The sequence below is a fragment of the Takifugu flavidus genome, chromosome 17 (genome assembly GCF_003711565.1).
Source record: "Takifugu flavidus isolate HTHZ2018 chromosome 17, ASM371156v2, whole genome shotgun sequence".
In the NCBI taxonomy this organism is placed as follows: domain Eukaryota; kingdom Metazoa; phylum Chordata; class Actinopteri; order Tetraodontiformes; family Tetraodontidae; genus Takifugu; species Takifugu flavidus.
Window position 1 is genome coordinate 3,082,677 of NC_079536.1, and position 26,539 is coordinate 3,109,215.

General features: G+C 46.3%; 1 protein-coding gene and 2 long non-coding RNA genes across 6 annotated transcripts in view; 1 reads left to right on the forward strand and 2 right to left on the reverse strand.

Moving 5' to 3' along the window:
- The window catches only part of LOC130514215 (RNA-binding Raly-like protein), a 99,311-nt gene that overhangs the window by 49,210 nt on the left and 23,562 nt on the right, over nt 1-26,539 (reverse strand). The window lies entirely within an intron of this gene.
- On the forward strand, nt 8,015-9,162 carry LOC130514222 (uncharacterized). Its single transcript, XR_008946960.1, has 3 exons — nt 8,015-8,147; nt 8,430-8,644; nt 8,711-9,162. It is a non-coding gene; the product is annotated as an uncharacterized LOC130514222 (long non-coding RNA).
- Nucleotides 9,655-10,529, reverse strand: LOC130514221 (uncharacterized). The gene is made up of 2 exons (XR_008946959.1): nt 10,050-10,529; nt 9,655-9,973 (listed from the first exon to the last, which is right to left on the reverse strand). It is a non-coding gene; the product is annotated as an uncharacterized LOC130514221 (long non-coding RNA).

A 26,539-nucleotide genomic window follows, 5' to 3' on the forward strand; every position in this document is an offset into this window, starting at 1 on the left:
TCACATCAAAATCTATTATATGATGTCACCCTGTACATCATACAGGCCACATATATATTGGAAAAAGTTTTGGGACATCTTAAAAGTTTACACCATGTTAAATATAAAATAGTTGTGGAAAAATGTTTCTCCTGGGTGTTTCAAAAGGTGCGGTGGCATCAGACGGACGCACACAAATACAAATTAAATCATTTTTATCTGGTTATGGTTTACAAGAAAACCTAAATTCTTTCAAGATGTCAGTTCTCAACATTAAATTCAACAAATAAGATGAGAATGCATTCAAAACTAAACAGAAATAAGTCATCACATCATCAAAGTGGGTCAAATGCAGCATCATCTTCTGTCATCTCAGACAGGATTCCAAGAAGAGGATCTTCATTTTCAACGCACCTTGACATCTCATCATGGCTCGTCTGTCAGATTACAAGCAGCTTTTTTGATCAGGCGCATCATGTTTCTCACGAACACATGATGGTGCTGGAAAAAACATTTGTAGCCTGACCTAGAGGTCAAAACTCTGCATGGCGTGCACAGCTACTAGTTGCAGCTGGTGGTTGTGGCGGAGGAGATCCCAAACATATCTAGCAAGCTTGTTTTGGAGCAGAGCTTGTCCACCACCTCTGACCCCACTCATCACAGAAGTCCCACCATATCCATGGCCAGGTGTGTTGGCAGCATTGGAGCCAGCCTCAGGAAAAAGGTGTGTCAATATCTCAGAAGTGATGATCAAGTTGACACGACCCAACAGAAGTCAAGCAACCCAACATGCTGAATAGAATAGATGACACACAGCAAAGGGCAAAAAAACACCCAATTCTGCTCAGACTAATCTCATCTGACCACATGTACAGGACCAAAAATATCAAACACCATGGGTTTAGGTTTCGTTTCGTTTTCTTGACTGCTTCATTCAAAACAGAACACGTTTCATAAATCCATAATAACATTCATATTCCACAAAGAACCAGTTGTTAAAACAATAAAATGGAATGCCTTGATCTCTCCCTCTTTACATACTCTCCTTTTTAAATAAAGGATTGATTGTCCCCCTGGTGGAGGGACAAAGAGAGGAGGCTAAAACTGTCGCGTTTGTGTCCCTCTTTCCGTGGATTTTTCCACTAACTGCAAATAATATTGTCGACTTATTGTGAGTATTAAAATGTGCTTCCTCAACCTCTAAAATGTTGGCTCAGGGTTAGCGGAAAACGCAGTTAGAGGAAACACGCTACAAAGTTTGATCATCCGTCACAACATTCCCGTCGACTAGCCGCAATGTGCGTCCGAAACACGCGCACGCTCATTGCGCACACGCAGCGGAACATTGATTCGAGACGACAGCAGTGAAAGAACCAAATGAACCTTTCACTTTCGCTTCTTCTTCCTCTATCAAATCAAATCAATTCAATCTTTATTTATATGGCACTTTTCATACGTAGGTAGCACAAAGTGCCTCACAAAGGATAAAAACAGCAAAGAGAACAGAATTAAGAAAAGACAGACATGCGTAAAAAAGGACACACATGCATACAACACACTTACACACACACCCACACACATAAACAAGCTGAGGCAAGCTGAGACATGGCTGGCACCGAGACCTGAGGCGAAGGAGACGCCACCTTTGGAGGCCCACCAGGCTCTACACGTCACGTGTTCGTGTTTGATCGCGTCATATCCAGCACAGGCGCCTCTCTTCAGAACAATTTGGTCCACGTTTGAACTGAAATACTGGGAAACAACTGGAGTTCGTCTGACAGATGTTCGTTTTTGATGCGGAATCAAACTGGGTCAACTTTTTGATCTATAGGATCCCCTCTGGTTCAGAGTGTCCCCTATAGGATATTGACAGTTCTGACCTTTTGGGGGCTGCACACACCTCTTAATGGTGACGGCACCAACGGAGCTGATCCAGTTGTCATCAGCTGGCCAGTCTGACTCCAGCTCATTAGGGAAATTTGCTGATCTGGAGGAGAAGCTTTCAAAACTTGACGGGCTGGGGGGGAATGACTGTAATTTTGGAATCAGCGTGCCAATTTTATTTTTGATCAGAATAATTTAGAATATTTCAACAGGATATTTTCAAATTGTTCCCCAGTGGAGCTGCCAACTGAATATGGTGACCTGCTCCTACACACAGAAATCCGATGGCTCAGCAGGGGACGGATTTTGCTTCCTTTTTTGTCCCTTTTGAGTGAAATAAAAGAGTTCATGCAGTCCAGAGGGAAGACGCGCCGCGCTGCTGGAGGACACTGGCTGGACACTGGACCTTGCATTTTTAACGGACATTACTGGGAAACGGAACAGTTTGAACTGGGAGCTGCAAGGCAAAGGTGAGACTGTTGCTGATAGGATCAGTGCTGTAAATGCATCTAAAGCCAAGATGAACATTTTCTCTGTGCATTTCCAGACAAAAGGTGCTGCACTTCCCCTCTGTGCAGATGGTGCTGAGAGACAACGCTCCTGCATGTGAGGCTTTGGACTAAAGCGCAGAAAAGTGCTCTCAGCTCATAAAAAGACTTGGGCAGAGTTTGAGAACAGGTTTTGGGACCTGGATCAGCTTGAGCCATGTGTGTCCTTCATTTCTAACCCTTTCATGAACGTGGACATATCATGCATTGCTCAGCAGTTCAGTGCAACCTTCAGCCTGGATGCTGCACAGATGCTAATTGAAATTGTACCATTGTGAAATGAGCTGCAGCTCAAAGCCTCTCAGGCTGCACCAAACTTTTGGTGCCTTGTTGACACAGAAAAGTACAGTGGTGTATGGAGCTCCAGCTTATGTCATTAGAATCTACATGATTCAGTTTATTCATGCTTTTAGTGCTCTTTTGACTGAATTTTACCAGGTAAAAATGTACCTTTTCTGCCCCAATAAAAGAGTTCCTCTGTGTTCTAAGAGTTTAAAGAAATGCATTTAAAAACCTTAAAAGGAGGCCAGATTTCCTCCAAAAGCCTGGTTTGACCAGCAAGTCTGGCTCATTAACAGTTATTGATGAGCTCTTTTTCTGTGATATCTGTCATTTAAGTCCTAAAGCTATTTAAGGGTCGTTTTCCTTCCACTTCTCAATCACCGACGTGTCCAACTTCACAGGATTTAAACTTAACAGAAAATATAAGGACTCAACTTTATTTATACCCAAAATTACATAATTTTCATTACATAAACTTCCTCATGCAAATATTTACACTGTATGATATTAAACTATTAGCATTACACAGATGTAATTTAACTTATGCCAAAATGTACATGTAAAAATGTTTTGATCCTCAGTCACATAACACAAAGCAGATAAACACATAACAGTAAAGTTTCAAATTTTAAAAAATATCAAATCTAAATGTGGCGGGGTGGGGAGAGGTGTATCGGTCGACGACAACGCCACCTGGGGAATTTCACCCCAGGAATTAACCGGGAATCGGGCACACGCAGATAAGGTTCTATTCCCGAGGCAGAGACAAGATTGAGGGTTAAGCACTACGATTTTATTAAATCCAATAAACAAAAAAATAACTCGGCGGTCTAAAAGTCAAACAAAAGGGGTGGACAGGGCTGGGGCCCCACCGGCAGGTAAAACTCAATTAGGGAGATAAACTAAAAAACACACCCGTGCTACTGCAACCAAAACCACACACGAGGGGTGAGGAAAACGCCCTCCACCAGGGGTTGGTCCCCGCCGTGGCCCGCAGCACCTGTCCACAAAGAAAAGAGAACAATTACATTTCCAGCGGTAACAATTGACGCGACGAGCACACACGCACACACACCTCACACAGACAGGCAATAAATTGTGACCAACAAGAAACAAACAAGAAACGAACAGAAACAAAACCTAAAAAAGTAAATGCCAGTTGATACGATTTACGCACACTGTTAAGAATCTAAAATGACAGCAACAGCTCCGTGGTCGCCTCGGCGGCACCACTACGTCCCCCGAGCGAAGGGGGGCGAGAGAGAGCGAACAGGAGAGGGTCCCGAAAGCGGGACGGAGCCAAAGCAGCAGTGGGTCCAGTACGCGAGGTAGTCCGTGCCGACTGTGTTTGGTGGCACCACCACTCCATGAAGGGTTCCCGCTGGGGCCACGCGACCCACCGACGCCAGCCACCTGCCCAGTGCAGACCAGCGCGCGTGCCTTACGGCAAAGCGTTGTAAACGGTTTCTGTTGGTCGAACCGCCCAGATCAGCCGCAACCCCGCCGTCCCGTCGAAGGGGGAAAACAACTAAAGCCAGCTGGAGGCAGAGCCTTATATAAACCTTTTCTCCCCACCCACCAATTAAGGCACTACCCCCATAGGGCACCTGTTCGGAGGACAGGCCACGCCCTGCCACATCAAATATATTCACAAAAATAAGCATAAAAATTAAATTGAGAATCTGTGACTGTGTACTTTGCAATCCCTTGCTTATTCTAAGATTATTCTTTTTCTTATTTTAATTATTCCGTTTTTAGAATAGTTTATGGTTGAAGCCAGAACCTCTGAACGGAGGCAAAGCTTGACATGCGGAAAATGGGTGAGCTTCTTAATCACAGAAGAGGAATTTTAAAGTCTTGTTTAATGTGAAGAGGGATAAATAATTAAACTATTAGACTATTTCAGACACTTTCAGCCTCAGCTGTATCGTTTATTATTATTTATTTTTTTTATTTTATTATTTTTTTACAAAAAGCATCTTTACTCTTTGGCCCCATCTACTGTCTGTTGTGTGTCTAATTTGATCCAGCTGGTTGTGTTAGCTTTACCTGCGCAGAGGTCCTGCTACAATCAGGAACAAACTCCACTTGTTTATTCTCACAGTCTGCTGATAAAATCTATTCTTGTTCTCCTAAAGCTGCAGAAAGCAGCAGTGGGCCTGACTTCATGCTACACCTACAAACCTGAGAATGGAGCCGAGCTTTGTTGCTAAACAGGATTTGGGTTTTTTTGTCCGTGCTAAATGGAAAGTGTTTGTCCTTTGGTGGTCCAACAGGACAACGATTTGGATGGATGGATGATTTGATGTTATTGATAATAAAAACAGCTGAAAATGGAAGCAGAGATGTTTCAGAGCACCAGAGTTCAGAAAGAGTTTCTAATCAAACACCGCCTTTATCTTTCAAAATATAGTTTCAACCCCTTTAACATGATCAAATAGTCATAACAATGAACAAGTATCACGTGTCCTGTTATTTATACTTGAATTCGTTATGTTTAATACATTTCCGTGTGTGTACAACCACCTCCTCAGCAATGATGCCCAATTCAACGTGGCCTACTACTGCAACGTTCTGGTGGATTCAACAGGTCTCTGCTACTGGTCACCACCCGCCATCTTCAGATCGTCCTGCTCCATCAGCGTCAAATATTTCCCCTTTGACTGGCAGGACTGCACGCTCAAATTCACGTATGCACGGGCAGGATTTTTCATTGTTGTTTGAAACGCAGACAAACTCTGACATGATGTTTTAAACTGAGCTGAGTCAAGATTTTATAGAATCTAAACACATATGAGAGGAGAAAAAGGTGCAAAAATAAAATGCACGGTGCAGCTAAACTCTCCCAGTAGGAAAACAGGCTTTTTAAATTTGAACTGCATTTCCCATGTTGCCTTGCAGCTCTCTAACGTACAATGCCAAAGAGATCAGGTTGCTCCTGAAGGAAGAAATACTCAATGAAACCAAGTAGACAGTTGAATGGATCATTATATATCTTTTTTTTTATTTCTTTATTTTTTAAAATTGCGCGGATGCGGCTTATATACAGGTGCGGCTTATAGTCCGGAAAATACGGACAATATAATTAATATTATGCACAAGCTTTTCAGAACGCAGTGAGGACTGAAGCTACATTTTAGATGAGTTATGTTTACGTTGGCCTTTTTCTCCCACATTTCACTAAAGCTGCAGCAGAAAAGGCCAAAAGACCTGGAAAACAGAGCCGGCCAGCGTCTGCACACAAGTCCGTCAGACGCACCACTCCATCGTCAACGGCAAGATCGCCGTCTGATCCACACATCGAGGTGACTCTTTGCTCCATGTCCTGGGGACGCCACACTAAAGTGTGCCAATACGAAAACTTACACTAAAACGCTGGTTATATTCAAGGTTCCGGTAGCGGCTCCCGAGAGGACGACCGCCGTGATGGATGCAGCACCTCAGCCCTGGTGGCCCACAGCAACATCAGAAGCACAATGGAAGGTAATCCATTAAAAACAAGCTCAAGTTTGAGTATTCAGTGACTATATATCGGCTGTCGGATATAATCGTGTGTTTTCTTATTAGGTGACATACGAGGGATGGCACAAAATGTGGGAGTCTGCTCCCAATGGGCTCCCACAGGCTGATGTTGCATGGCTGAAAGAGGATGAAACCAATGAACTCTTCCAGAGGGATGCATCCTTTCAGGACAAACATGGAAAGATGATTTGGAGGAAGGTCCTGAAGGATGACAGGAGGTGGTTTCAGCCTGTGGTTTCAGACATACTGTCCAAACAGCAAAAAGTCATCATCTCCAGGACCTGAAGGCCAGACTTTTGACACTTTTGCAGACTTTCAAAGGGCTGTGGACATTCTTCTGGGACCTCATTTCCAGGTGTAAGCAAAGAAAATTGGAGTGTTTTATTGACTGCACTTGACAATAAATGCTTCTTTGTACTTGACAATAAGTTAAAACTAATAAAATAAGGCTGTCGACAGGTCATGGCCACAGCTTTTTCATTTTTATTTTGTAGCACTCATTGGGAAATTAAGTGTTCTTGCTCTTCAGTGTCACCTGGGTGGGGCCACCTCTCTTTAATCAGTCAGTGCTTTATTCATTTCCAAACATAGGACGCCTCCATTTCCAAGACACCTGGCAAAGTCCTCTGGGCCACCACAATGTAGGAACCTGCAAGGGACCAATGACAGCATCATCACTGTTTTTCCTTGCACGACAAATGTTATTCCTCAACTACAGCAAGCAACAACAGGCCTATCTTCCCTTTATTTATCTTCCCTCCGCCATCTTTTCAATTTCTCGAGGCAGAATCACACAGGACACATGTGGAGCATCTCCTAATGTGGCACCAGGCTGGCTGCATTGCGGCCTTACAGAAGTAAAAGCACAGAATAGATACACAGGCTTCAGATACTACAGTGGGCAATATTCCTTAAAGCTCGAGAGGTGGAGCCTGCATTTGCACCAGAGGTCATGCATGCATGCTGCATCATATTCTCACAGTGTGTGCTTGTGGAATGGTGACAGCATGGAACCCTCAGAAGAGGCACTTGGGTCAGATGACATTGGTCAAATGCAGCCAGACCTGCAATGTGGAGAACAAATTCGGAGCAGACTGACTGCTGCCCTGTCAGCACCAACCCACCTCCCACCAGCTCTCTGTGAACATGATTGCATTTAGGACTGGTCTTTATAATCCAGAATTTTGGAGCTTGACGTCTGTTCAACCTGGCTGCCATCATAAAGTCTTTTTTCTGGCAGGTTCCATTTAATTTGAATATTTTTTGGGTTCCATTTTTGTAAATAGGTATTTCAAAATCATAATAGGATAAATGCAACTTGTTTATATATATGCAAGTGTGTGTTTTTGTAAATAGTTTTGGTTTCAAAATCAAAAATTGTACCAATTAAATTTAAACTTTGAATAAAGCATTTGTTATCAACCATATGATGCCAAGAAAGCAATCTTTGATGGAAGTTAACTTAAACAATTTAATACATTCTTTTTTACATTTTATCTACGAGTTTCTGTAACAGATTTACAAGTCTCTCCTCCCTGGCTTCCTCTCTTGTTGCCCTTTCCTCGGCCCTCTCCAGCAGCTCCAGGACCCTATCGCACACGGCGCTGGCGTGCGTGGTGCTGGCCCTGGTTCCTCCTCCTCTGTCCCTGACTCTCCATCAGGTCTATCTGGGACTGAATATGGGGAGCCTGACTCAGAAAATGAATGCTCTTCCCCCCCAGGCTGAGGCAATGAGGCATGGGGGCCGAATGGAGGGCCTGCCACCTATTGCCTGATCCATGAGAGGGAACTATTCGCTATCTGAAGTACGTACAAAGTGAATCAGCTGTACCATTGGTTAGCGGCTGCTAACTTTCTAACTGAAGAAAAGGACATTGTGGCAGACTACGTCCGATGGTATGTTATTGACCGCAACTCATCTGTAATTGACAGGTAAGTTAAATTTTCATTTGTTTTTTGTCGTTCCACCCCCAAAAAAATGAAATTTGCTTGAAATGTCTCATGGCATATATCTATGGTGTTACAACTGCTAGCCTATATGATGTCTGTCTCTCCATTCTCTGCCTTATGCTAATCTATAAATACTCAACATAACAACCAAATATAATCTTATAAGCTTATAAAATATATAAACTTAAGATAATACAATTTAGTTTAATTGGTTGTTGCTGTTGGCACTACACAGTAGTGAAAGTGTTTGTGTTCACGTTGTAGATTCAAAGATGGCCTTTCAGCCCTTCAGTTTCTGACAGCACTACAGCAACACCCTTCTTTGCTGACCCCAGTTCTGTGCCACTCTGAAAAGCGACTCACTGGCTTTGACATTGAAAGACTCTTTACACCTGACGTCAGCCCTGCAGGGAGCAACAGGAGACAAAAAGAAAGTGTAATCTTGGCGTACTGGGCAGACTATCTCCTTGACTGTGAAGGTTTGTTTTGTTTTTTGTTATAACTACCATGTACTGTATATCTACCTGAACATTTTTTCTTTGCAGAAGGCGAGGCTGCTCTGTCTGTGAAAGACGTTTTTGTTACGAGCGGTTGTATCAGGACCCGAAAGCAGGCAGGACACAGTGGCGTATCGTTTTCCAAGAAGCTTTATTAAAGTTTATAGAACGTTGAGCAACTCAAAAAGGCGTGGAGACCACGACTCAGTTCTTCATCAAAACAGGGAATGTAAACTTACGACAAAAATCCCGAGCGGGGTCAAAAGCAGTCCACGAAGGATAAAGACAAACAATAATCCGATAACCGGGTTCAAAAGTTATCCACGAAGAAAAAGTCTCACGATAGTGCAGGAGGGTATAGCCGGGTATTCCGAAACAGACAAGACACGCCAACGCTGGCCACCCGTGAGAACAGTCCATAAATAGGTGGCTTGATTACCGATCATCTGCAGGTGCACCAGTCCCCGGCACCACCTGCGGCTGAGGCATGGCTCCACCACGCCCCCTGCAGGAGAAACCCTGCAAAGAGTTCCCAAAAACTGGGAACCAGACAGTTTTGATGTTTGCCACAGGGCTGACATCACTTCCTCCTTCTGGGTTGGAACCGTTGCCAAAAATTGAGTTCCTGGATGGCTCTCCAATGTCAAATACTTGTTCTAACTTGTTGAAATTACCACTCCTGGATTCCTACAGTGTGTTTAAGGCACAAATGGACTTTGGAATTCAGAATAGTCCAGGATTTGGCTGTTTATGAGCCATATTGGACTCAAAAAATGTTTATTGTTCTGCTGTTATGCCGTTGTCATTGGTGCACCTAAAGGTGCAGTTCCAAGTGTTTTGATGTTAAAGTAAGAGGCTGTTAAGTGATGTTAAAGATGTGTTTTGTTGCAAAGTAAGAGGCTGTTTTGTTTTTTTGTTTCATTTGGGTGTTCTGTTCATGAAACAGTAGTTCACGATTTTATCTATTAAAAAAAAAAGGAAATCCATGCTCATTACTACGCATTATGTTTATTCATATTTCCCTCTTTAAAATAATGATGCTGCAGGTGACAAATTCAGACACTTTGTGTACAGGTTACACCTTTATAATAAATGTCTTTTCAATCATAGCTGAGTAATTTCTTTTAGATTCAGATACAGCTCAGTTGCAGACTGCCAGTACTCTGCCTTCTGTAAATGATTGCTCTGCATGGCCAAGTCCAGGTACTCCTGCATGTTTGCATCCCCACATGGAGCTCTTCTCAGGGGAGCCTCAGGAAAAGCATCCAGTTGAGTCTGTTCAATTTGAAATCCACAGTCTCTGGAGTCAACCTATGTTACACAGAAGATATTATGATATTTATTTGAAAAACAAAATTACTGCAGACAATCTACCATCAAATATTACCGGTGTGGTAAGTAGTAGAGCTCATTGGGCACTCCTCCTGGACATGATGCTGTTTTGGAGGGCTGGATCCTGTGGCTGTACCACAATCAGGATGTTGTTGTCATTAGCACTCACGGTTACAGCTGCAGCTGGCAGGAGTTTAAATGTGGAAAAATGAGCATTCTGTTAGCGGATGCTCTGCAGGAGAAGCTACGTTTCAGCGGCCCTGCGTGTTCCATCAGTCAGGGACATTTGAATCGATGCTTTTTCAGCTCCCCACAATCAAGAGTTTGCACAGGGATGTTTCTTATTTCTAGGTGCTCCTGGGAGGCGCCATGTGCTCAATAATGTGAATTGTAAAAGGGTGACAAGCAATTTTTTTGGCTTCAAAGACTTGGCAACGCCTCAGTGGAATTTAAATGACTTTAAATTTCCACAGGTTGCATTTATGGACTCGCTGCGCAGAAAATGAAGGAATATTCTGCCATCAAAGAGGGTCATTTTTCCTTTTTTTTGCAATTCGGTGCACTCCGTCATGCAATTTGAATAAGCTGATGAATGGTTTTTATGGTGTTTCAGGCTGGCGGGGAAGCGTTCTTGGTCGTCTCTCTCCTCTGGAGGGGCGTGGGGGGGGGGGGGGGGGGGGGGGGGGGGTCGACCATCCCTTGCTTTCCTATCACCCTCCTCCGGGTTTGTGGCAACTGACGTGGGGGGCCGCCCAGGGCGGCGCGCGGCGCTGACGGCCTCGGCTTCTGGTCTGCTGAGAGACCACGCTGGCGGCCCGGCCGGCCTTCGCACAGCCCGAGCCGCACACAATCAATCAAGTCGGAATTTCATTAATTTCCTACGGAGGTGAGCAGCCAGGAAGGTGCAGCGCGCCAGCCTGCAGAAACATCGGACACGGCGCCGCTCCGGTGGCCGCCGTGGCTTGGGCGAGGAGCCGCCGTTTCCAGCGTCCCCTCCGTTATTATTCACATCATCCTTCGGCCTGCCAAGAGCGCGCGGATCAGAAGTTTGTTGTTGGGTTTTCCTCATGATGGAACAACATCCCAGGACCCAGGCTAACTTAGCGCTAAGCCTTGTCGGTCAGCGAGGCAGCTGCTGTGCCCATGCGTTCACGTCTTTGAAATTTATTTGTGTGACGTCCTGGCGGAGTCTGAGCTCCTCACAGGCGCCGCAGCCTTTATGAAAACACACAAATATCGTTCCTGTTTGGTTGTTTTCATTCCGACAAATCCACGTGTGTGTAGAGCTGTCGGAGGGACGCTGATGTTTGGAGGCCCCCCTCGATGATACAAATCTCGTTCTTGTGATCATCACGCAACTCCCTCCCGCTGGCGTTTGCCGGGCTCGGGAACTTTCATGCAAAAGGCCTCTAGCAGACGAGTGTCAGAGAGCATCGCGGAGCGTGTGACGCATGCTCCTGTGCCCTACTTCGCCGAAATGTTCAAAGGTAGCAGAACGCAGCGACGGGGGGAAAATATAACTTGCAAACCGCAAACTTCAAAGCCACTTCAAGCTTCTTCATGCGCGCCTAATCCTCAAAGTGCTACCCGGGATTGCACTGATAGCACCGCCGTGTCTAGCAGGTACAAACATCCTGGTCACCGCCGCTGAGGTGGGGCGCAGAGAAAGGAAGAGATGAAAACAGAAAACTAACCGAGTCCAAGTCTCGTCCTTTCCCTGCGTCAAACACAAAAGCCCCCGACGGAACGTCCGTAATTCCCGAAGCCACCGGGGCGATGGAGCGGTCACTGCGGGCAGCAGGCAGACAAGGAGGCAAGCTTCCGAATTTCTGCTCAGCCTGAAGGTTCCGACTCCTCCCCCTCGACTCAAATATGGACAGATTAGGTGGAATTGGGTGTGTTTCTGTTCTGTCACTGGATGAGGAGCTTCGGAAGTGCCGACTTGCTGTTGCTTTAGCCACGAGAGCAGAAAAACACGCCGTTTCCTTCTGGATTAATGTGACCTTTTGAAGACAGAAGATGCAATTCTGGCAAATATGAGTTTCACCCCTCTTCACTCCGCAGGTGTCCGGGAGATTTGGATTTACTGAGTCGGGAGTTCAGCGAGCAGACGTTTTATGTTGATGGCACTCAGCAAGCTCGCCGCCCGGCAGGAGGAGCAGACGTGGGCAGACCGTCAACACAATCAGACCGACTGAGGGGAAAATCTCCAATGAAACATCCGAGGGGACTCAAACTTGACCAGGAGGGTGCAACTAGCTGCACACAGGTGCACCACATTAGGGCGGGCAGCCGCAGACCACAGACAGGAAGTTCAAGCCAATAAAAGACACAGACAACAACTACAACACAACAAAAACATGAGATAGAGACGAAAGAAAGCATGAACTGCCTCATATACCCGACGTGCCAACGTGTAACTAAGTACAAACACGTAGAAACGTCTGAATCCTGGGCAAGTCACGACCCCTCGCCACCAAAATGGGATCATTCCTGCTATCGGATTAAATAATTCCCTCCAGGGACGCCTGCAGCTCTCCCACCTTCACCCGAGTCATTTTCAGAGGAGATTTGATTTGATTTTTTTATAACTTTAAATGAATTTCAAGTACTTTCCACACCGACTGAATGCAAACGTGGGGCCGGTTGGACAGACAGCTGTGGGACCCGGCAGCATTTACGTGGAGATACGAGTAGTGACGAGAAGATCCTGGACCCCAGACTGGTGGACACCGAGGCAGCTCAGTGGGGGATGGCAGATTAAATCTGATATATAAATATATACAGTATTGATAGAGTGCAAGCTCAAGGATTTAATGTCTCTGGCTCATTGAACATTAATGACATGGCAGAAACCTGCACTCAGACACTGAGCCGCGCTTGTATCCCCCCTCGCGCTCTGAGAGGTTAATGCAACTTTTATTACAGATGCCGTCTTCAGCTATATGTGTCACGCACAGGCAGACAGAGCTGATAAATATTAAATCCGGAGACCTGAGCTGGCAGAGACTCGTGGAAACTCTCCGGGTGTTTGCGCTCGCCACAGTCCACCATTCAAGAATAATCAATGCGCTTTACAACCCGTTTGGTTCTATAGATCAGAGGGACGTAGCGTGGACAAAAGATGTGGAGTCAAATATACTAACGCGGCCGGCTGGGTCTTTGATTCCATTGATCCTTCGCTATTTAAAATGCACGTATAAGAGTAGCCTCATGCCGTGAAGGGCCTCTCACAGCGAAGGGCACAGCTCCCAAAAATCAGAGGAGACCTAACGGGCCCGTGTTTGATGGGCTGCATCTCAATAACCTGCAGGTCCCGCGAGAGCCGCAGCAGCGCAACTACAGAGCGCAGCAAGCGTCTTATATTCTCGCCGACGCACGCTATGAATTTCAAAGCGGGGCCAGCGCGTCATGCAGAACAAGCAGAGATGCACACGAACAACAGGGTCTCAGACGGAGGCAGGCGACACCGTCTCCAGCGGTGTTTAATCGTCCGGCTGCATGTGGTGCCATTAAAAATGGCTACCGCCCTCTCTGCCTGTAAGTAGACGGTTCATCACGCCCCCTCGTTCTATTCCTCTTTAATTGCACGGTGCTCCGCAGCAGCAGACTGGTGTTGGATTTAAAAAGTCTCAATATTTGCCAACAGCCGCACGCTTTAAGAATTTACCCCGTGCGTGAATAATTCAGAATGAAGAGGGGCGCAGAAGAAAAGGTCGTTCCTCTACGTTTCTGCAGCGACATCACAGTTGTAGAGGGTGTTAGCGGGCGCTAACCAGAGCCAGCACAGCTCACTTCCCTCCCGCCGCTGATGCTAGCTGCAGATTCTTAAAGAGTTTCCCCGTTGAAGCTAAGGGATCCCTCCAGGGCCGCCGGGGCGAAGGGCCTGTCATCCTGCCTTATGAAGTGCAGCAGCTTCTTTCTTCTCCTCGCCCTGCCATATTTCTATTCAGCAGGTCTGCGGCCGTGCAGGCTTCAGAAAAACGGATCAGAGTGGATGGTTTGTGAAAAGGGAGGCAGCCGCGGTGAATATGCACTCGCCAAATCAACGCCCAGGACGCACCCTGCGGAGGTCAAGGTGAACCCGAACGGGATCCGCGTGAAGCACAGGGAAGCACTCGCTGCTCCTTCCTGTCGCGCCCGCCGTGCCAAAGGTTCCCTGTTTATCTGTGAGAGGGGACAGCGAGCACGAGTAATACCATACCCCCCACGTGCACCCCACGAGGGCAGCTGCTGTGCGCTTCACGTCTTTGAAATTGTTGTGACGTCCTGGCAGAGTTTAAGCTCCTCACAGGCGCCGCAGCCTTTATGAAAACACACAAACATAGTTCCTGTTTTGTTTGTCATTCCGACAAATCCACGTGTGTGTAGAGCTGTCGGAGGGACGCTGATGTTTGGAGGCCCCCCTCCGATGATACAAATCTCCTTTGTGCTGCGTTACGCACGCAACTCTCTCCCGCTCGCGTTGCCGGGCTAAATGTTCAAAGGTAGCAGAACGCAGCGACGGGGGGAAAATATTAAACTTGCACCGCAAACTTCAAAGCCACTTCAAAAGCTTCTTCATGGTTCAGCGCCTAATCTTCAAAGTGCTAGCCGGGATTGCACTGATAGCGCCGCCGTGTCTAGCAGGTACAAACATCCTTGTCACCGCCGCTGAGGTGTGAGGCGCAGAGAAAGGAAGAGATAAAAACAGAAAACTAATTGAGTCCAAGTCTCGTCCTTTCCCTGCGTCAAACACAAAAGCCCCCGACGGAACGTCCGGTAATTACCGACGCCATCGGGGCGATGGAGCGGTCACTGCGGGCAGCAGGCAGACAAGGAGGCAAAGTTCGGAATTTCTGCTCAGCCTGAAGGTTCCGACTTTTCACCCTCTACTCAAATATGGAGAGATTACGTGGAACCTTCTGTTGCTTTAGCCGCGAGAGCAGGAAACACGCCGTTTCCTTCTGGATTAATGTGACATTTTGAAGACGGAAGATGCAATTCTGGCAAATATGAGATTCACCCCTCTTCACTCCGCAGGTGTCCGGGAGATTTGGATTTACTGAGTCGGGAGTTCAGCGAGCAGACGTTTTATGTCGATGGCACTTAGCAAGCTCACCGTCCGCAGGGTTTCAGAGGCAGGAGGAGCAGACGTGGGCAGACCGACTGAGGGGAAAATCTCCAACGAAACATCCGAGGGGACTCAAACTTGACCAAGAGGGTGCAGCTAGCTGCACACAGGTGCACCACATTAGGGCGGGGCAGCCGCAGACCACAGACAGGAAGTTCAAGCCAATAAAAGACACAGACAACAACTACAACACAACAAAAACAAGGACATAGAGACGAAAGAAAGCATGAACTGCCTCATATACCCGTAACTAAGTACAAACACGTAGAAACGTCTGAATCCTCGGCAAGTCACGACCCCTCGCGACCAAAATGGGATAATTCCTGCCATTGAATTAAATAATTCCCTCCAGGGACGCCTGCAGCTCTCCCACCTTCACCCGAGTCAGTTTCAGAGGAGATTTTATTTCATTTTTTTATAACTTTAAATGAATTTCAAGTACTTTCGACACAGACTGAATGCAAACGTGGGGCCGGTTGGACAGTCAAGCTGTGGGACCCGGCAGCGTTTACGTGGAGATACGAGTAGTGACGAGAAGATCCTGGACCCCGGACTGGTGGACACCGAGGCAGCTCAGTGGGGGATGGCAGATTAAATCTGATATATAAATATATTCAGTATTGATAGAGTGCAAAGCTCAAGGATTTTATGTCTCTTGCTCATTGAACATTAATGACATGGCAGAAACCTGCACTCAGAAACTGAGCCGCGCTTGTATCCCCCCTCGCGGTCTGAGAGGTTAATGCAACTTTTATTACAGATGCCGTCTTCAGCTATATGTGTCCCGCACAGGCAGACAGAGCTGATAAATATTAAATCTGGAGACCTGAGCTGGCAGAGACTCGTGGAAACTCTCTGGGTGTTTGTGCTCGCCACAGTCCACCATTCAAGAATAATCAATGCGCTTTACAACCCGTTTGGTTCTATAGATCAGAGGGACGTAGCGTGGACAAAAGATGTGGAGTCAAATATACTAAAGCGGCTGGCTGGGTGTTTGATTCCATTGATCTTTCGCTATTTAAAATGCACATATAAGAGTAGCCTCATGCCGTGAAGGGCCTCTCACAGCGAAGGGCACAGCTCCCAAAAATCAGAGGAGACCTAACGGGGCCCGTGTTTGATGGGCTGCATCTCAATAGCCTGCAGGTCCCCCGAGAGCCGCAACAGCACAACTACAGAGCGCAGCAAGCGTCTTATATTCTCGCCGACGCACGCTATGAATTTCAAACCGGGGCCAGCGCGTCATGCAGAACAAGCAGAGATGCACACAAACAACAGGGTCTCAGACGGAGGCAAGCGAAACCGTCTCCAGCGGTATTTAATCGTCCGGCTGCATGTGGTGTCATTAAAAATGGCTACCGCCCTCTCTGCCTGTAAGTAGACGGTTCATCACGCCCCCTCGTTCTATTCCTCTTTAATTGCACGGTGCTCTGCAGCAGCAGACTGGTGTTGGATTTAAAAAGTCTCAATATTTGCCAACAGCCGCACGCTTTAACAATTTACCCCGTGCGTAAATAATTCAGAACGAAGAGGGGCGCAGAAGAAAAGATCGTTTCTCTACGTTTCTGCAGCGACATCACAGTTGTAGAGGGTATTAGCAGGCGCTAACCAGAGCCAGCACAGCTCACTTCCCTCCCGCCTCTGATGCTAGCTGCAGATTCTTAAAGTGTTTCCCCGTTGAAGCTTAAGGGATCCCTCCAGGGCCAGTCGGGGCGAAGGGCCTGTCATCCTGCCTTATGAAGTGTAGCAGCTTCTTTCTTCTCCTCGCCCTGCCATATTTCTATTTATCAGGTCTGCGGCCGTGCAGGCTTCAGAAAAACGGATCAGAGTGGACGGTTTGTGAAAAGGGAGGCAGCCGCGGTGAATATGCACTCGCCAAATCAACGCCCAGGACGCACCCTGCGGACGTCAAGGTGAACCCAAACGGGATCCGCGTGAAGAAATGGCGGAGAAGCTCACACAGCGGACCAATCACGGGCTTTGAAATAAAGGCTTTGACAGTTTGTCAGCACATGCTGCGTTTGTGTGGCAGGAGAGGTTTTGGAGTCCGTCTGCCGCCTTCCACACTAACACCCCCCCCCCCCCCCCCCATAAAAAGCAGCATATGGTGCGAGCACAACACCAGACGACAGTCTGTTTGCCTGGTGTCATTTACATGGCACCAAATAAACATTCAAAAATTAGGCATTAGGAAAACAAACTCGGAGCTGGGGCGTGATTAAAAGGCTCCTTTTGCAAATATGAATATAAAGTACCACAAAATTCAAGCATAATTTAACAACCATGGCTTAAAATAAGGTGTTTACATGCACCGCAGCTTCTGAAATATAATTTACTTGTCAGCTAGCACGTTCACAATAAACCAGAGGTGTCCTCGTCCTTACTGTGACTCCATTTGGCTTTATTCATATTCTGTTCATCTGTTACGAGATTACCTTCAGTGCTGAACAGAAACCCAAAGGAAAATCTCCCTTTAAACAGGAAGAAACCTTGAGCGGGACCAGGACCATATGGGAGGGTGGAGCTAGTTTTTTATTTTGGGATTTTTGCCTGGACGGAGGGCGGACGTAAGCAGAGGAGGTCAGACGGTGAACCAACATGGAAGATCTTTATCATTTACAGAGCTGAGGTACACACAGATAGGAGGTCATGTCACAACAAAATCACCCTGCAGAACCCTCTTGACGATGCTTTGAACAGGAATAATCTTGAGGTGCTTCTGTAACCGATCTGAAGCCGATGAGGATCTCTTCAGATTCACCCTTCAGAGCGTAAAAGTGGAGCATTTACAACCTTCTGAAAGAAGATTCCGGAGAAAATCTGACATGGGGGCGCCGCTCCATGTGGAATGTTGCTTTAAATGGCATCACGGCTCCTTTCAGCTTAGCTGAGTCAACTGTCAACTGTCAGCCTGGCAACTAGTTGTCATTCCATCTGAGAAATCCATCTTCGCATCCCCCATCCGAATATAAATGACTGCAGATTAGTCAGAAAGCCAAAAATATCTTTTAATAACAACAGTAATTTGGAAAAGAAAGAGATCATCAACATGTCAGATCCCAAAATAACCAAAGGTGAAGAGTCAAACCTCTGATCGTCCGCGTCGCCTCACGTTTTATCGCCTATTGCGTTTCTTCCCTTGTTTATTGCCGAGCGACACCTCATACTCAGTCTGTCAGGCCGCGTTATTAATGTTGATGGAGGGAATAAACCACTGTGGCAGCGGAGGGGTGAGCGGGGTCATGAAATGATCAAAGCGGCAAGCGGGGAAAAGATGACAGTTTGGGTGTTCGCGCCTCGCCACGCCAAACTCAAAGGGGGGTGGGGGGGAGGGGGGTGTTAATCTGGAGACATAAACGGCTTTTGAACGGGGGAGTGATGTGCTGCTTAATAATCACAAGCATTAAACAATGGTGAGCTTCCCTCCTGGATACTCCTGTTGGCCTCTCGACGTAGTTCTTAACAATCAGCGTCAAATGAATCATCCCAGAATGAAATTCCCTTCCATCACGCGCTGCTTTGCCTCAATTTACTTTAATAAAACTATAAAAACTGTCATGCGATAATCGCTGTGCGCTGATTCCCTGCTTTGCCTTACAGAGTTGAAGAGGATTAAGCCTGGGCTCTCTTCATCGCTAACCCAATAATACATATGACAGAGCTGCAGGCGGCTTAATGTTTACCGCTTGCAATCTCTCCGAGGAGCTCACACGTACTGCAGCCAGGCCTGACGTTATTCTTTCCTCTCTTTCCGTCACCCCTGAACCCTCTCAGGTTCAATCGCTGCTGATGGCGGATGGCTGTGCCGCCGTTTCCCTGCAGTGATCTTTAGTTTGAGCTCTTGGTAGTAATAGAGCGGCGGTAACACGATTGAAAAAGCATTTTTACTGGCAATATCTTTGGATTAGAATTCCACTGCCGCAGTCCAGTGAGAACCGATTTCTCCAAAGAGTCAGTTTTCCACAGCAGAAGAGCTGTCACAACCTCTCAGACGTTTACAAGTGCTTATTTTCCTTTAGACAGCACCAATATTACCGCACTGTTTATTAATGCACCAAAACATGATTTAATAAACTCCAGGACCTCCAAAAAGCTTTAAAAACTAAATGGATTCTTGTTAATCCCGTGGAAATCCACAGAAGCATGAATATACACAGCAGGGACTGCAACCTCTGGCGCGTGTCCCACTAATGGTACGCTACTGCAAAATTATCGGCCATCTGTAAGCCATGTGTTACCAGCAGCATTCAAGATGTGTTACATAGAGCACCAAGTTACATGTGGATATAATGTACACTTACAGCTAGTGGTTTCAAATGTAGCTTTACGGTTGCTACACAACAAACGTCACCATTGTATTGCTCAGTTGAAGTCTGACAGGCATCAAAGGTCGAATGGAGATGTTGAAGTTTAACTTTGGCGGTTTTATGCGCAATCATTAAGAACATTTCGAACTCTTGAAAACAATAACGCCTGATCTCTTTTGACATGTTTCAAGGATTTTTAAAAAAAATTAAAATTGGCTGCTCAGGAACTTTCCCACCAGATTAAGTTTAGAGACGACACTGAAAAATACTCATCAAACGACAATTTCCCACATATTAACTTCTTCACCAGGTAAGTCAAATGATGTCCATGGTTGCAAGACGAAGCTGGCAGTCAGTCAGGACATCGGCACAGTGGAGCTGTTTCTAAAGAGTGACAGCGAGGAAACGCAGAGGCTGAGACACCTGGCGCTGCCAAAAATGTGATGCTTTCTAAAGAGTATCGAGTAAAAAGGAATGCTTTGTCAGATTGTGATGTTTGCCACACCGAGGCAACCGAAAGAGCCTGTCAGCCGTGACAACGAGGAACTCTCTTTCCTGTGGATCTGCGATTGCGTTGACGGCGTAGTCAGGGGAACAATGTGAAAATGGCATAAAGAGGATTTTTTTTCCTGAAGAAATACAGAAATGTGGTCCTCTGATAGCAGATTTTTTTTAGATTATATAGGTTATAAACCATCCCCACACTCCCCAGAAGTGTAACCCTGCAGTGTTTGTTCGGCTGTGAAGCTCATGAATTTAAATATCTCTGCTATAAAACAATTAAACGTACCCCAGCAGTCAATCTCAAGCATCCCGCTGAATCCACTTACTTGCGTGCTCGTCGCTCATGAACATTTTAATGACAAAGACGGATAGCGCCATCCCATCCTTCAATATGCACAGGACACGTAATGACTTTCTCCTCCTAATGACTCACCCGGGGAGCTTATTGATGAAAGGATATTTGCGTTTAATAGATGGGAGATGAAAGACAATGTGATGAAATGTGCCCGGACTGAAATTGAATGTCACTTTTTGGAGGAACACGAATAACAAAGTGTGTTTCTTTTCTCATTAATAGTTTAGTTTTCCCACTTTGATTCTGACAGCTTGGAGTTACTGTGCCCGTGAGGAGAATCCGATAAGGTGCCTGGACAGATGAGCAAACATCCCTTACAGGTGATGACATCATCTGTGGGTACAATTTTCTGTACTGTCGATGTAAATAAAGCTTTCGAAAATTTCCATTTTATGCTAAAATGACAGGCCGCCTTTGTTGTCCGGAACAACATCAAAGCAAACGTAGTATCATTTGCTTTGACTGCTGACTAGTATGTATAGAGACTCTATAGCTAGCTCAAAGTGAGCTAATAGGCTAAAATTGAGCATAGAGCAGGAATAGAGCAATGGCACTCTGGAAGTGGTTGTTTTAGGTTGGACTGCCTTGCCCAAAGGTAGCACATGAACCCGCTTAAAATATTTACCAAGGGCTGTTTGTCAGTGAGTCCGAGTAACACAAAGCTGCAACATGAATGATGCAACAACGTCTCAGGACATCAAAACATGTAGCATTTATCGCAGCTGACAACCCCACGCATTTACCATGTCGGCGGCTGGTGTGAGGACGGAGGTTAACGTCGACTCGCTATAAACATGTGACAGCGCATGCTTGGGTCAGGCCCCCGTTCATCAGAACGCGGCTCGCCGACAAGCAGAGAGGCCCGAGTATTGATTTTATAGCCGTTTGTCAGACTTGTCAGCAGACTACCACTGTCAACCTTCGAACCCCGACACACAGCCGTGATTGTCTTTGCAGCCTGAAAACCTTTAAAATAGAGACAGTTCTGGATTCTGGTCCAGTATGGAAAACTTTGAGTTGCATTTCTTGGGCTCAAATGTCCAAATTTCTTGATTTCAGAGCTGTTTTTGGAGCGTAAAATGTGCTCTACAGTTGTGTTTCATAATCTAAACGGACGCACTCATCTGAACTTGTCCTGCACGTCTCAAGCGTTAACGGGGGACAGATCCGTTATTTTAAAGGGACCAAAGCTTCCAGAAGGAAAAGGAGATGGAAATGACCGCGTGACTAAAGTCCTTACAAAGACGAAAGTGCTGCTGGGTCATGTTTACTGTGCAGTTTTGACTGAACATCTGGTTCGGAATTCTCTCTCGACTGCAGGACCATCGCAGCAGTTCAGGGTTTTACTACAGTAAGTAAACAAGGAGTCTCAGACCGGAAGGAAAATGGTTGCTGGGATTTGTGATGCTTCAAACAATCGTTATTTAATACAATACTGGGAAATTTGATCCTGTGGGATCAACTTGGAACGTATTTAGCTGTTTGATATCATTCATTCATAGAACATCTGGTTAGAATGTCGTCTTTCTTCCCTGTCTCCCCTACTCCTTTAACATCAGTAAGAGGGTCGTGACACTGTCCTGCTCGAGGTTTCTTCCTGTTAGAAGGGAGTTTTTCCCACCACTGTTGCTTCTTTGGATTTCAGTTTCTATAAAACCCTTAAAGACAATGTGGACTGTAACTGATGCTGTATAAATAAAGTTGAATTAGACAGGAAATGGACAGATGTCAATGGGAAGTAGCTTCATTGAGTTGAAAGTAAATCAGAGTAAGTCATCAAAGAGAAACTGTGCTCGTTCCCATACCAACTGCTAGTTACCTCGGCTTAGCAGGAAGACAGGGAACATAATAAAAACTGGAATATTTGTGGTTTCATTTCTATATTCCCCTTAACAAAGCAGATACATGCTAATAAGGCTAGCTTAATACAAAGTTACGGTTATAACATAAAGGGTCTGATCCGGGTGTGAACGTGGGTTACTACAATTCCCTTTGGAGGAACCGTCACTGTGCAGGAGGAGAACTAAGTTACACTTTAACAAACTCGGTGTGCAGCTATAAAAGTCTCAAACAGCGAGCTAGCAGTGGTGGCCCCAGAGGGAGTCATCATGGTTGGGGCGTGCTGTAACAACAAGCGCTGATGTATTGCAGTTATTTTTTGCTTTAGAACGGTGGATCCCATCTTTTTAAACCCACGATAGCAGCTCATAAAATATTTATGGGGCTGGCAAACAACAGGGTGTGTAATTATCATCCGACAGAAGAATACACACCGGCGGCAATCGAGCCACTTCTGCGGCTCCGTCGGTCGGCTCAGGGAAAGGTTAAGTTTCCCTCCAGCGCCGCTCATTTCTGGTGACCTTTCAGAGGCGACGTCTTAAAGTTTCTCCACGTTTATGAAATCAGTTAAAGCACAATCAACATTTGGCTGGCTAAAAATAAACATCAGGCGCGCCGCGTGATGCTAATCCTGCGGAAACGGGCACAGGAAGACACTTGAGAGCGCGACGAGGCTGCAGAAAATCAGTCCAGAGTATTTCTGTCATTCTTGACGCGTAGATTGGTCAGATACAACGACGGGATTCGGCGATGTTCTGCTCCAGAGACGGATTTGCCGGGAACGTGGAGGATCGTTACATTCAGAAACACGGCCGACAACCTGCCACCTCTGAGTGGCGCGGGAGAATATGAAGCCCATTAAATGTATTTACCGGCCGTGCAGGGTCAGACAAAAATATCAGTGTTTATTGAACAAGTTGGAATTCAGTTTGAATTTACCAGCAGTCCTTAATGATACTGAATTGATTTTTGTCGAACAGCACCTCCATTAGGGTCTTAAAAAAAGAATTAAGCTAGCCTTTGCATTTCTGTTGTTCTCTAATAATCTAGCGCTGCATAAGCTAGCACGCTGTTTACAGGTTAGAGAATTAGCTCATCGTCTGGCCTTATAAGTGCACAGATATTTATACTAAAGAATTCCTTATGATTTACAAAGTAATTGTGGAGAAATATGCCCACATAAATGATTTCAAACCTCATTTCTTTACACTTAGCAGGAAGGAAAAGTAATTCCTTTTTAGCAGCAGTAGTGACACCAGCGAAAGTAAACGTAACTTCAAAGAAATATTTTGTCTTCATGTATTTCTTTAGGAAGCTTGTTGTGCGGAGGTCAGCGCTTCACATGTTCTGGTGCAACCAAGCGGGTGTCAGACATCTGAAATGATGCCAGAGGTGCACTGAATACATGCTAATCTGCAGCAAGGCTGCATGAAAAGACAGAGTTATTGCAGACTGGAGTCCCATCTGCTGCTGCTCTCTGCTTCAAAGCTCAGTAGCTGAGAATACGAAGGAGCACATGAATTAAAGCAAACACATCCAGAAATTCATAGTTCATCTGTTTGGTGGGGGAGGGGGTTATTTAAACATGGGAGGATTAGCATCCTGGCTAATCACCTGTTTTTGGACCAGTTTTTGCCTCATTCGTGTAACATATTGAGCTAAGTTTAGCCTAAATGTGTCACGCGTTTCCAGCATCGAGGCTAAGCTAATAATAAGCTGTGCTGTGTAAACTGTGTTCTGGCTGCAGCGTGCGTGCTAAATCAATAAATAAAAAAAGCCATTTTTGAGTAACAGCTGCAAAAACCTGGGAAGAATGTGACTGAAATAAAGCCGGAAAGCGATGTTTTCAAGGCAGACTCCCCCCGACTGCACCGCATGCTCTTTAAATATTGTTCTGGGCAATTTGGGAATCGCAGGAGCGTTCCCGGCGACTCTTCCTCCCTGCCATTAACTCCCTCCGCTGAACCTCGCTCTAATAACATCTCCAGACACTTTCCACCCCTTCAGTGACTCCCACCGTACCTCGCCACTCGCCGCTGTACGCTAACAGGCTCACTTGAAGGCTGGTGTTAGCAAATAGCGTCAGAAATCCAAGTGCGCGCCGATCAGGCGAGCAGAGACGGTTCAGAACGTGTCGCGGCGTTTTCGGGCCGAGGCGCGTCGCCATCTGCATTAACAGCTGCCGATAATTCGACAGAAAAGGCAACAAAAGAAGGAGGAAGGGGGGATAAAGCCTGAAGGCGCTCGTTCTCAAAGAACTGACTTCATGTCTTCAAACGCCCTCAGTTGTGATTATAAGCTACATAAATTAATGAAACGCTTCAGCTCCCCGCTAATCACCCTCCATATGTTCTTATTCCGTACCTCTCAGATAGAGTTGTTATGTCCCACCCAATTAAGCGGTGGGGTTGGGTTTGCTAGTCGCTGTGCATGAAGTGTTATTTTCCCGAGATGAAGCTAAAGCTGACGGCGGGTCAACGTTCAGCCCGTCATTGTTCACGCCAGATATCTTATCTGCAGGTGAGGGCCGGATCAGAGCGAGCGGCTCGCAGCACGGCACTGCGTTTCAAAAAGGAGCAGACAGCTAAATAATTAGCTTGAAGATCTGTCAAAGAAGCGTAATTACAGAAGCGACGGGAGGCACGTCTGCCTTTCCGCCGGTTTAAGGCGCGATCCTTGGGGAAGGAGCGAGGCCGACGCTCTGAACAGAAGGTTACCTGTTGTAAAGAAAGGTGAGCAGAGGACAGAAATGAGCGCAACACGATGTCAACTGTCGTGTCACATTAGCGGTGGTGAAAGAGTCGACAAAAAGGGTATTTTTAGACGAGAAATGCCTCGTTAGCGTAGCAAATCTGAGCTTTATTAGTAAGAGTTCCTACAGGTCGAAGGTCAGAGATCCATGTTAGCATCAGCTCTGTGTTTACGCTGCCGCTAGCCTCTGATAAAACAAACGCTTTCCTTCTGTTTGGATTTGCAGAGACAGAAAGTGGAAAAGCGGCGGCGTCCCGCTGAGGGCAGAGACGGAAGAAAAAGAAAAGCAGAAGCTTCTGTTCAATGGAAAATGTTCAGCTTCTGTGGAGGCCGACATTCTCCACTGTGACCAAACTGTTTAAATTACAGAACTATTATAGAACCCGTCTACATGAGCAAAGATTCCTTTGGAATCAGCGAAACGTTAGCCTGGTTCTGCCCGAGGTTTCTTCCTGTTACAAGGGGGTATAATGGCCACGGTTCTGGGGTCAGACCCCACAGCACCTCAAATGGATCCTCAGGCGGGTTTGCCCCTCAAAGATCCAGAATCTGGCATCCTGATCCGATATGATTTTAATCCTGCGCTCTGTGGACGAGGATGGATCTTAAACGCTCTAAATAGAGCAGAACCGGGATCCTCGATAATCTGACTACAGCTTTATTTCGAAGCGCCGGTCCTTGTGGTCTGGAAGCTTCGGCTTTTCTTCTTCCGCCATTTAAAAGCCGTAAACCTGTTCTGGACCTCAGCTCCCAAACACAAAAGAGGTGCCCTCAAGGTGAAGATCCTGGCCCTCCTCCTCCTCCTCGCTGTTGTATTTTTCCTCCTCTGGCTGATGTTTCGCACATCTGCCTCCTATTTTACTTTCATTTTCCAGAATTAATTGGAAGCTGAAATTGCTTTTCAAATTGTTCCAACTTGGGCCGACCGACCTAATTAGCTCAGTGATTACGCTTGCTGGGACGAGATCTTCCGCCTAAGTGATGAGACTAATCTGAGCGAATATTTCGAATCCGTGTCTGCAATTAAGGTCATTTACATATGTAATGCGTCTGCTCGATGACTTAATTATGTTTGTATTCCCCGGTGATGTCATTGACAGGTGTCTTTTGGAACATTACAGAATCGGAGCCGAGCAGATGTCCCGGAACGTTCCGAGTGTCCAGATTGTTGCCGCGAGGACGTAAACAGTGGCTGAGCCCGGACTGCGGAGCTGTGGGAGACACGCGCCGACTGACAGGGGGGCGTATCTTCGCGTTATAATGTAATCACGCTAATGTTAGCGGGAACAAAAGCACAGCTAGCTAAAATGGTAACTTTAACCTTCTGCTGCCCTCGGCGTCGGCCAAATTGACCGGAACACGCCGGCGGGACTGCGGCGCCGAAATTATTTTCAGAGCAATGCAACTTGACCCGGAGAAGGACAATTTCTTTTGTGGTCACGGAGGCCACGTGCCAGGGCGCCATGAACAGAAGACAACCCTGGAAGAGGGTTCTCAGGGATGGCTAGGCTAACCTACAGTAGCCTAGCTAATATGTCCTTGTGTCTGAGCCTAATTTAGCCTAACTCTCCCATCTGGACATGTGCCACCTCTGGCACAGTTGCCATTTTTGCGTCTTCCGGGGGCTTGGCCTCGTGGTCACGCGTCGGTCGACATTACGTGTAAAATAACGCTAA